The following is an 11,794-nucleotide window of genomic DNA, read 5'->3' on the forward strand; positions in this document are numbered from 1 at the left end:
AGCCCGGTGGAGCAGGTCAGCCAGTCTGGCTGAGAAGAGCCTCCTCCCCAGTGGAGAGAGGTGGAAGCCATCCCTTCCCAGCAGCTCACTGACTCTCTCTTCAAAGACAGAGTGGTCATGAAAGCCAAATCCTTCCCAATGATACCAGTACCGCAGTCTTTGGTTCACCACCTTGATCCTCCTGTTCCTCCTCAGCCCATAGCCTGAAACTGGGAGGGTTGATGAAAACACTACCTGCACCCCGAACCCCTTTAGCCCCATTCCCAAATCCCTGTAGCGCTTCATGACCCAGCTGGGAGTGCTCCAAGCTGTGTCATTCGTGCCCACATGGATAAGGAGCATCGGGTAGTGGTCAGTGGGCCAGAGGAGCTCAGGGATCTTCTCTGCAATGTCTCGGATATGGGCTCCCGGGAAGCAGCAGACTTCCTGGGCTAAGGGGTCAGGGCGGCAGATGGCCCCCTCAGTCTCCCTCAGGATGGAGTCTCCCATGACAAACACTTCACGTTTTGTCTTAGGGAGAGCGGGGTTCTTGTTTTGTCTTAGGGAGAGGGGGGGCAGTAGCTACAGTTGAGCCTGTGTTGCCTGCAGGAACTGGCAACTTAGTAGGCTCTGCTGGGGCTGTAAGAGGTTCATACCTATTGCAAAGCTCCAGTGGGGCGGGGACCTTGGTGTGGCAGGCTGTGGGGCCCTTAACCACCTTGGTCCAACCCCTTGGCTGGACAACATGGGAGGTCCCCAAGTCCTCCCTTGTCCTGGAGGGTGACCGTGGTCTACCCTTCGCTTCCAGGGGGAGAAGGGCCTGGCAGTAGGAGTCTATCTCCTGCTCACCATCCTTGATGATACACAGTCTCTGGACTGTGGCCTAGAGCTCCTCTAGCTGGCATGCCAGAGAGCCCAAAAAGGAGCGGACCTCACAAGGGGAGGTGACCATGCTCCTGGACCCCAGAGCCTGAAAGTGTCAGGCAGCCCACGCACCTGAGAGCCAGAGTCTCCATCTGCGTGGAGCCCAGAACCATGGGTCCTGTCTGGGTGGAGGCATCTGAGGTGTCAAGGGTGCGGGGGCTGCAGACCCCAAGGGTCCCTCTGGGTGTGGCGCATGCCCATCTGCATAGTGCCGCTGGTAGGCCGACTGCAGCTGGGACTGCCTGCCCTAGGGGACTCACTGGCAGGGCTGCGGACCCTCCTGCGCAAACTCCCGCACTAACTCCCGCGCCAGGCCCAGAAGCGCATCTGTTTGTGTGGCCTGTTTGCGAGGCTCCAGTTGCGTGGCTCCCTGAGGGGCTGGGCAAAGTAGGAGCTGGGCGGGGCATGACCCTCCTCATCTCCATTCACCCACCTCCCAGCTGGCTATGTCCCTCTCACCACGGGCCCCTGCTTACTTGCAGGAAGGCCAGGGCTCGTTGGCGATCCTGGGGTCTCTCCTGGGGGTCCCTGGGCTCTCAGGGGTGCAGCAGGCTTTCACCCGCACATCTTGCTCTAGAGCTGGGACCCTATTGTGGCTTCTGCCGTTGCCGGGCCCTTTTTAAACTGCGTGCATGCACAGAAGGGCCGGCTGGTGCCGCGCTGTTCTCGGGGACTAAGGGGGAGTCCCTCCCCCCCACCGAAGGAGGGGCAGGTGAATGCCCCCCCCCTTACCTGACTTGCGTGCCTGCAGCTTGGTCGCGTGGCTCACTGGGGGACTGAGCCAAGTAGAAGCTGGGGAGGTGTGACCCTCCTCGTCTCCACTCTCGCGCCTCCCAGCTGGCTACGTCCCTCCCACCATGGGCCCCAGTTTACCTGTGGGCAGGCCAGGGCTCATTGGGGGTCCTGGGGTCTCTCCTGGGGGTCCCTGGGCTCATGAGGGCACAGCGGGCTTTCACCTGCGCATCTTGCTCTGGAGCCAGGACCCTATTGCAGCTTCTCCTATTGCCAGGCCCTCTTTAAACTGCACGCATGCACAGAAGGGCCGCTATTAGGCCTAAGTAAACTAACTCCGCCATAGGATAGTTCTGACTGACACAAATACTACTCTACAGCGGAGTTTAGTGTACCACAATGTATGTGTGGGCAGTGACGGGTTGGCTGGGGCACAAGGGTGCTACAGTGTAGCTGCCTGCTGGCTAGCTCTGCACTGCAGTATCATCATGCCCCAACCAGCCCTTCCACAGTATGTTGAGCCAGGGCAGAGCAGCTCTGGGCTGGCAGGCTGACCCCCCTGGACTCCCTGCTGGCTGGGGCTGTACTGCCCCAGCTTAATGTGCTGCGTTCTGAGGCGCATGTGTAAACGCTGCACCCAGGAGCAATAAACTCTGAAGAAAATTGCACTGGAGTTTTATTCAGGCACGCTCATTTAATGTGTAGATGCACCCAGTCAGTATAGCATAGGCAGAAACAGGGCATACCTCTACCTATGTGTCTCACCTGTGGCCTGGAGGGAATGAAAGAGGTCTCCATGCCATCATCCCATCTTTGATATTCTTATATGGGGCCCAAACAGGCAAGAAACAGTGTTGTCTGGCTCGTGCTCGGATCAGTCAGGAGAGCTAAGTTCTAGCCTCAGTTCTGCTGGTACTTTTTCTGTTTCCCAATGTGAGAGATGATTTTGAGCTTCCTTTACAAAGTGCTTTGGAATACCTGGATGACAAGTTCCAAATAAGAGCTAAGAATGGCTTTGGTAGGTACATGATGTCTGTCTGGTATATCCTTGGTATCTGTCTGGGCACTACCCAGCCATGCCTTCCCAGCAGCTGTTTGTCCCTCCCCCTTTAGCTCCAGTGAACTGGATGCATTTAAGTGTCCTTGACAAAGTGCTACTTGAGGCACCCCTCAATAGACTCAAGGCACCCCTCATTAAATGCTAGTTCTTAATTTTCACTCAACCTTTTTTCCATAGAAAAATAATAGAGCAGTTCTGGTGCAAGGAAATTGGACCTCAACAGGAAGAAGGTTTTAATACTGTAAGGCATCTTTATGTGTGCTCCAGGGGTGGGAGTGGGATGCTTTAATTAGAGTGCTTGGAGCATCTCATGTATTCAGCATCCCATGCTTCAAAATGGTGGTGCGGGCATGTTAACTAAAGCTTATTTGACAAGCTTTATTTAAAGTTCCTCTGGCCCCATTTTGAAAATCAGGGACCCTGAATACAGGAGACATGGAGGTGTAGCATGTTCCAACAGACTCGATTAATCAGGTCTGCTCTGACATGCTGTAATTTCAGCACATCAGAGCAGCGTTCCCACACATCTACAGGCATCCATAGATTCCAATTTGAAACCTCTGGAATTCTTTTGTGAATCATGTTTATAAACTTAACAGTTAACCCCCAGCAGTTCCCTTCAGGTTCAGCAAGGATGCATGCTTGCTGGTCTCACTAAAACTGACACAGCAGCTCCTCATTAAGTGCAGAGCCACTGGGGATTAAGCCCTGGTGGCTCCACTCTCAGCACAAAAGTGCCAAACCAAGTTCTTCCCTGGGCTGGCTCTAATTATGATGGCAGATTCCCACTGACAGTATAGCTGCCAGGAGTTAATCCCTGGTGGCTCTTCTCTCAGCATGGAGCCATAGCCTTAATTTCAGTGAGAGCAGGAAGCCTAGGAGAGCATTTTTCCTGGGGCTTCCTGATCTCGCTGAAATTAACCCTTGGGTTCCACACTGAGAGCAGCTGAATTGCTCAAAAGCAAGAACATGTGGCCAGGAGAAGCACACTTCCCCCAGCTCTATGGTCTTTCTGAAATTAAGCTGTGCAGAGTAGCAGCTCGCAGCATGGAACGGGTAAGGAGGGCAGGGAGACCAATAGTTTGGGAAGGTGGGAAGGGGTCGAATGGCTGGGAGATGTGCATCCTGGGAAGAAGGAAGTAAAGCATTTTCCTTCCCCGATCATTCAACTAATACCCTGAGATGGCATAGGTAAACTGTTTGAAAGGTAAGCCTTGTTCTGAGTGGCTTATCTTTAGAATGTTTAGGGCAGGAATTGGCAACTCCCCAGTATGCATGCCAGAGCGTGGCATATGAGGACGTTTTGCCTGGCTGCAGTGCATCCCTGGCCCTTCCCCTGCCATCTGCCCAAAGGTGCGTGTGTACCCACCTCCAGCAATGAGCTGGGCCAGGACTCTGCAGACCTTGGTGCAGCAGCTTGCAGCCTCCCAGCCACCTAACACAGCTGGCCTGGGCTCTGGGCAGGCTCCTGCTGCCTGCCACGGAGCCCAGGCTAGGTGATGGGGAGGCTGAAAGCCACTTCACCAAGGTATGCAGAGCCCTGGCTCAGCTTGTTGCTGGTGGCGGGTGCACACGTGCCCACGGGTGGATAGCGTGGGAGGGGCTGGGGATGTGCTGCCCTGGCCCTTTCCCTGCTGTGTGTCCTGAGGCACATGTGCAACCACCAGTGACCATGGAGCCAGGCTGGGGCTCCGGACCCCAGTGCAGCTGTTTGCAGCCTGCCCACTGCCTGCTGTGAGCAGCCCGGGCTCTGTGGCCTGTGGCAGCTGCATGTTTGCTTCAGCCCACATGGTGCGGAAGGGGCTGGGGCAGTATAACCCCTGCCCCTCTCCCACCATCCACCCAGAGGGGTGTGCACCCATCAGCAGCAATGAGGATCGGGCTCATCATGGCTCCCCTGTCTGCCCCTGGCATGCCAAATCAAGGGGTGGGTCGAGGTTGGGGTTTTTCTGGCACTCTGGCCAAAAATGTTGCTGACCTCTGATTTAGAAGATACTTATGATAGGTTTGTGGAAGAATCCTCTTCCAGGTTGGTTTTTCTCTTCTGTGTCTCATGTGTCAATCAACCTGGTTGCCCTGGGTTACAGCTACTATGTGACCTCAAGCAGGTACAGAGTGAGTGAATCGAGTCTCTATTGTTTTAAGCACTGACCTCTGTTACCTATCAGCTCTGTGTTCCTGAGGGAGCCCTGGCACCCAGCTTGCTGGACTTACAAAGGACTTTTTCTGTTCCCCTCCCCTTTCTCTCTTTCTTTTTCTCCCTAGGCATAGCTTTCTGAACCTGAATTGTATTAGTTAAGCTTGAGCTAGGTTTCCCCAAATACTCAATTAAACCAAGGTAATATTGTAATTGTTTTGTTTGTTTGTCCTTGTATGTCTATTACTACTACTACCATTATAAATTTCAAATACTTAGCAATAAATAAGTTGTATAGTCAAACTGGTGGTAACCGGGTGTATTTTTCCTTCTCTACTTCCCTTCCCCACTTGCTCTGCAGCACCGCTTCTTTTACCTAAGCCAAAGATCCTTGTGAAGCCCAAAAATACTGTTGGGTCCGCTCATCAAGAGGCTACCACTGCTAGCACAGTTAGGGCAAAAGACTGGGATGTGCTGAGTGTAAAACACATAAGGGGATCAGCTTGTATAGGCTGACTGACCCAGTCTGGGTCAGACGTGCCTTAATGAACTGAATGCTGGCCCATGAGGGTATCAGCTGGACACCCAGCTGGATTCAGAGGTATTCTGTTCACCTGTGTGCTTGTGTCTGAAATGCATTTTATTGTTACCTTAATGAACTGATTCCTAGCATATGAGGACGTCAGCCTGTACATGCTGATCAACCGGGCCGGGTCAGGCATGTCACATTAGTGTGTGTGTGTGTGTGTGTGTGTGTGTGTGTGTGTGTGTGTGTTTGACTGATTTGATGGCTGGAGGAACCCAGCCCCATTGAAACTGAGTCCTGCAAGATAGCTCCATTGGGTGCGTCCACACATACAGACATGAGCGTTTGCAGCAGCTCAAATAGAAGCAGTGCAAATTTGAGCCAGTGCTTTTTGCCTCGGCGCACATATTTGGACATGCACTTTGTTGTGGAGCAAATACTTTGTTGTGGGGAAAATAACCCTGCCTGGCTCCTCCTGGATTTGCAGCCAGGGGGACTAGAGCCTGGGGCCAACACCTGTGCTGTCCCCAGCAGTATAAAAAGCTGCCCTGTCCTGGCCCCATCTGTACAAAAAGCTGCCCTGGCAAGCAGCTCGGAGCTACTCCCTCTCAGGAGCTTCTGGGGCCCAGCCAATTGGTACCTGGGGACACTACCCCTTGTGCCAGCTAGACTGCTGCAGCAGCATCCGAAATCCATTTTTAAAAATACCCCAAAATCCATGTTTTTCCACAATTAAAACAAAAGACCACCACACACACACACACACACACACACACACACACACACACACACACACACACACACACATATCTAGAGAGACAGAGAGAGACACTGATCAGTTGGGCAATGCTTTATTGGTATATTTACAATATTAAAGCAATGTGGAAGTCTACCAGTGTCTCTATCATCATGATAAAGTACATTCTAAATACCTATATGTGTTGATGTGTGCTTTTGGTTTTCTTCACACATGATGGGTGTGTGATGGGGGGATGTAGTGTTTGCAGGAAGGGGTGTGGGAGAAGGTGGGGGTGTATGTGTGGAGGGATGTGGGTAGGTGGGCAATTGCTGGGGGGACTGTGGGTGTGGGGGACCTTGTAGGGAAGCTGCTTAGGAGGGCTGGGTCCCCTAGCCTCCACAGGGTCAGCCCCCCCAGCACATGGAATGCCACCCCCCCCACAGGGCCCCAGCTCCCCCTGGAGGGCCACAGCCCCCTTGCCCAGGGCCTATAACTAACCTTTAGCAGCAGCAGCGCAAGTGGGGCACTCTGAGCCATGGCGGCAGAACCCAGTGCAGCATGCAGGGACTGTGCACTGGACCCAGCCAGGTCCTGCCGGCCTTGGGGCCTCTCTGCTGCCCAGCGAGGCCGAGTCATGGCGGCAGGACCTGGCGTGGCACGCGGGGACCACATGCCAGGCGCAGCTGGGTCCTGCTGGCCATGGCCATGCTGGGTCCTGCCACCAAGGGCCCAGCCCGGCTGGGCGGCAGAGGGGCCCCAGGGCCAGCAGGACCCGGGTGGGTGGGGCGTGCGGTCCCCGCACACCATGCCAGGTCCTGCTTCTGCTGTCCCTGTTGGGGGGTGGCACGTGATGGGACCTGGGTCAGCCCCTTGTAGTTTGCTAGTCTGGCTTTGCACCGGAGTGGGTAACAGGGCTCCAGGAGGCACAGGTCCTGTGCGCGCCTTCTGGTGCCCTGCAATCTGTTCCAGTGGAAAGCATGGGGCTGGGCCAGGTCCATCCCCCCTGCAGCCCCAGGGACATCCCCTCTGCCACTCCCCAACCCCCACCACATCCCCCTGCCAGCCCTCACCCACCCACACCCATGACCCCCCAGAGCATCTGTTTTTGAGGACTGACCTCCTGGCATGGTCTGGGACCATGGCTTGCTCCGCAGTTCTGTGGAGTGGTTTTTTTAGACCCCTAGATATCCAGGGGTCTAATTTTCTCCCTGCACTGCAAACCTGCAGTGTGGGGAACATTTTTTCGTTCTCACACATGCCTCTTACCCCGCCACAAAGGGGTCTGAGACGGGGCAAGAGGCACATGTGCACTCGTATGGACGTGCCCATTGGGGGTGAAGACTTGCAGAAGGGAGAGATACAGCTCCATATAGAAACACAAGTAACACAAGCAGCACATTAATAGAATTACAAAGACCCTAGAAATGTACCCCTAATAAATGAACACACCCCAAAGTGATGGGCAAATCTGGTAACATCTCATGGCATGGGGGCAGTGGCTTGAGTCCTGGTTAAGCTGTGATGCTTTTCAAATTGGTTGGTCAGCATAAAACAACACCTGGCTTTGACTGGTTTGAGCAGGTTAGGTCAGGGGGTGGGGCACTATTTAAGAGAGAGGCTCTCCAGGGAGAAGGAGAGTCATGTTGGGACTTTTACACAGCAGATTGAACCTCTGCAATCCTCACTCACTTCTGGGATGCTGAAGTGAGTAAATTACCAGAAACCTAAGTAGAAAGGTAGCGTTTAGTCATTTAGAAGTGTTTGAAACGGCTATCAGGCCAGCTCTGTTTGCTCTGGGTATTCTTTTGAAACTTCTCTGACTCGTACTCTGCCCCAAACCTACCCTCTCTACCCAATAAAGCTGTCCGCTATAACAAGCTTTGTGGTATGTGTTTGAGAGGGAATGGGCACACCTTTGCATTCCCTTTCCTCAGCTGACTAAGGGAGGCTACTTCCTGTGCTTCAGGTGAAAGGAAGCACCCCAAGATTTCAGAGTGGGTCAAGTGCCCTTAAGGTCTACAAGGCCTGTGTACCCCAGCGGGGATAGGGCCTGAGCAAGGACTAGACCCCAGGTGGTGGCTGCAGTTACCCCAGTCTTGCAGGTGTGCTCCAGGAAGGGGGCTAGCCAGAAATTGGTGGCCTTGGGGAGACACTTGGAGCTCAGTCGGTGGTCGGGTACAGTGAGGTGGATGGCTCAGTGCAGGGGCGCTCGCTACTGGCCCAACACAAGGTTAAGACCCTTTAACAGGTGAATAGTCTTGTTTTAAGTGCCTTTAAGATGGTTTAAAGGTCCTCTTTCTGTGTGCTCTCTTAGTCCTCCACTTGTGCATTTTCTTTCACCCACTTGTGTTTGCCCTTCTCAGGTAACACCCAGCCAAAGACTTTCTGTCTGGAGTACTTGAACAGCTGCAAAAGCTTTGCATTTGTTTGTTTTGGACAGACACACCTACTTTCCAGATTCTTAAACGAAGAATAGAGATAAAATCTAGTAATTTAAACAAGCATTCACTCCAACCTAATTCTTTTTCCTCTCCCTGCTGAGGCCCCAACAAAGGTCAACAAACTAAACCAAATATGCCATGGGTGAGGCACGTTAGTCAGGAGATATCTCTGAGGAAACCTCTAAATCAGGATGTAATGTGTGCAAACTTTCAGGAGTAACTTTTTTTTTCTGAGAAAGGGAAGCAGGTGAGAGGAGGGCTGGCAAGCTTATAATGGGAGGCTACTTTCACCTACACGGCTCCTAGTGCCAGACTAGAATAGGTTTTTCTTTACCTTTGCCTCTACCAACATATTTGAGCAGAATAAAAGCCTTTTTTAGCAAGCCTCTGACTAAAATTATGAATCCAAAGAGCCCTGAAACAGCTGTCTAAACTCATGTAAGATTTTGTATGTTTTTATTGTGAAAAAAAGTTCTCAGGCTGCCCAATAGAACCACCTCCTTTTGGAGTCAGGCTGCTTCCTCTCTGGTAGAGCCTCTAAATGGCCTAAGTTTTTACAAAAAACAGGACAGCAAAGTGAAGTATATGACACTGCACTCCACTGTCTTATCCTGTAGCCTATTTCTCTTTCTCTGGTCAAGATCACTGGGCACCTCCTCCCTGAGGACACTTGCTTTGCCCTTTCCTTCCTGAGCAGAGGAAGGCATTTAATTGCTTTAGCCTGAGGTCTGGCAGCAAGCAGGGCAGAGGTGGAGTAAAAGGATCAGAGGTGCATAAGCTTCCTAGAGCCAGTGTTTTCAGTCCTATTGGGAGGGTTAAGACATGTCACAGGTGAACCTAGGAGTGGCTTAAATTCCCCTGCTCCCATATAGGGCACCACACTGCAAGGAATGTCACAGAAGCTCTGAGCCAGTAGACACCAGTGTGTGCAGGATGGTTTCAACTGGGCTGGTTGCACTCCCCCTTTGTCTGAGCCTGAAGGGATGGGGCATGCATAGGCAATGCTGTCCCCAGCTGGGGACTGGATCCCAACCACTTCCAGGGCACTGTTAGCAGCTGCTCTGTCTGTTGGGTGGCTGCTCCCATCTCATGCCCCAGGGAACAGCAGCATCAACGTTGGGATGGCTGACTGGTGCTGCTTTAGTCAGGCGGGGCACATGCCCCACCCTGCAATCAGTCCCACTGACTGGAGGGGGTGTCCCCCATGGGCGATTTTGCGATCAGGCGGGGGGGGGGAAGTTCGATCGCTGCGCTTGCTGCAGCCGCTTCCAGGACTGACTACAGCCGCTTCTGGAAGCAAGTGCCGGCCAATCGCTGCAGCCACTCCCAGAAGCACCCACAGCCACTTCTGGAAGCAGCTGCAGTTTTCGCAGTGATCAGCTGGTGCTTGCAGGGGAGGCACTGGTGCTCCTGCCTGCCCACCCTGCCCATTGCCCAAGTGGCGAATGCGGCTGTCAGGGAGTGCACCGGCACTCTCAGGGTTCACCTGTGACACCAATAAATGTGGAACAAATTAATGCAGATTCCTGCATGTTATATTTCTCTTTGCTTCCATCTTGAACGAATGGGAAAGGGCTGGGCACTGGATTACCACATTACCTTTTTGGTGCCGTTTTTATACATAGTATGTGATGAAGTGAATTAATGCATATTCCTGCATACTTATATTTCTCTTTGGTTCCATCTTGAGCTGAAGGATAGAGCTCTAGCCCCATAGCAAAGCCTCTGATTTCTTTGTATGCAACACACATTGTTCTCCAGGTATACACCATACCACTCACAGTCCCCACTTTTCAAAATCCTAGAGCTGCCCATGCTGCTAACTCCCCAGCTGGGTGTTGCCTGCCCTGTGCAAGAGGCAGGGGGTGCACCCCCTACACATCACCACTAAACACTGGACAGAAACACTTGAAAGTGCTGCCACCCCACCCCTCCTACCCCTGGGCGAGGGGGATGGGAAGTCAACCCAGCTGGGCTAACTCCCTGTTCCATGCTGGATCTTGTGTAGGGGATGGGAAGTCAGCCCAGCTCGACTGACTTCCCACCCCCAGCGCTATGGTCAAAATGTTTTGCCTAACTTTGTTTTGTTTCGAGGCTATTTCAATGGCCTTTGTTTCGTTTCAATTTGCCGTTTCAACCTCGAAATGAGTTGAAACAGTGTCGAAACGAAATGGCCAGCAAAATTTCGCACAGCCCTAGTATGCAGGGTGGTGAGGAGCAGGGGTAGCTGTCATGCAGCAGAGTTGCAGAAGGAAGGCTGGCTGGGTAGTGCAACAGCCGGACCCTTAGACAGGAGAGAGGGTGGCTTTCACCTGTGGGTGCAAACAGAAGTGCAGCTCCCAGCTGTAACTCAAAGTAAATTTTGCAAAGTGTTCTGAGTTACAGTGTTACCCCGGACCAGACAGAAGTCCACTGCTGGTTCCAGGGTGGAGGGGAATCTAGCTGGAGCTGGGAGCCTGCAGCCAGGTTCCTGTAGCAATGGCTAGGGCTGTCTGCCAGTGTTCACAATTTTCAGAATGGGAGGGAGCTCATTTTGGGGATTCCCCAGCTGGTGCTGAAGGGAATTAGAGCCCTGGTGTCCTGGGGAGCCTCCAATATACCTGCCTCCCCCTTTGGGGTGCAGGGCTAAACGCCCCCCAACTAAACTCCTTGTCCCCCCCCCCCCTTTCTGAAAGCAGCAACATGCTGGTAGAATCAGGTTACAGAAGATGCTACAGTTTGAAACGTCTTTATCTGATACAGGCAACAGTTAAGCAGGGGTTGCCTGTACCTCATGCAACGAGGGGTCAGATTTGCACCAGATCGTCTGCAGCATGCACTTGTGTTTGGCCATGGCTGTAGGCGGCTTTCTGTGGCCAGATCGGGGGTGGGGGGAGGGAACTGCCACTTCTGTCTGTACCCGGGGGCATGCAGAGGTTAGGAGTCGGAGCTGAGATGCTGCTGGGTCCTGAAGTCCAGAGACTGCTCCCTGGACAGCAAGCACCTGCCCCCGCCAGGCACTTGGTGCTAACTTCCGGCTGGGGCAGAGCCCCCCCCCCCCCAGCGGGGGGGAGGGGGGGCGCTGCAGCGCGGCTGTTCCCCTTTCCCGCGATCTGCCTCATCCGCCGCGGGACCCAGGCCGCCTGGAGGGCGCTGTCTCTTTACGGAGGAGTCGAGCGTCGATCTCACGGATGGGCGCGCGGAGCTCGTCCAATTCCACACTGGGCCCTGTTGGGGGATGACAAGGGAGGAGCTGTCCCTGCCGGCGGCGCGCGGG

At 53.5% G+C, this 11,794-nt stretch overlaps 2 protein-coding genes across 4 annotated transcripts in view; both read left to right on the forward strand.

Annotated features, from left to right (window-relative positions):
* Positions 1–11,794, forward strand: part of POC1B (POC1 centriolar protein B) — a 145,537-nt gene that overhangs the window by 41,276 nt on the left and 92,467 nt on the right. The window lies entirely within an intron of this gene.
* The window catches only part of LOC102373435 (polypeptide N-acetylgalactosaminyltransferase 4), a 51,177-nt gene that overhangs the window by 34,452 nt on the left and 4,931 nt on the right, over positions 1–11,794 (forward strand). The window lies entirely within an intron of this gene.

The sequence above is a fragment of the Alligator sinensis genome, unplaced genomic scaffold (genome assembly GCF_000455745.1).
Source record: "Alligator sinensis unplaced genomic scaffold, ASM45574v1 scaffold245_1, whole genome shotgun sequence".
Taxonomy (NCBI): Eukaryota; Metazoa; Chordata; order Crocodylia; family Alligatoridae; genus Alligator; species Alligator sinensis.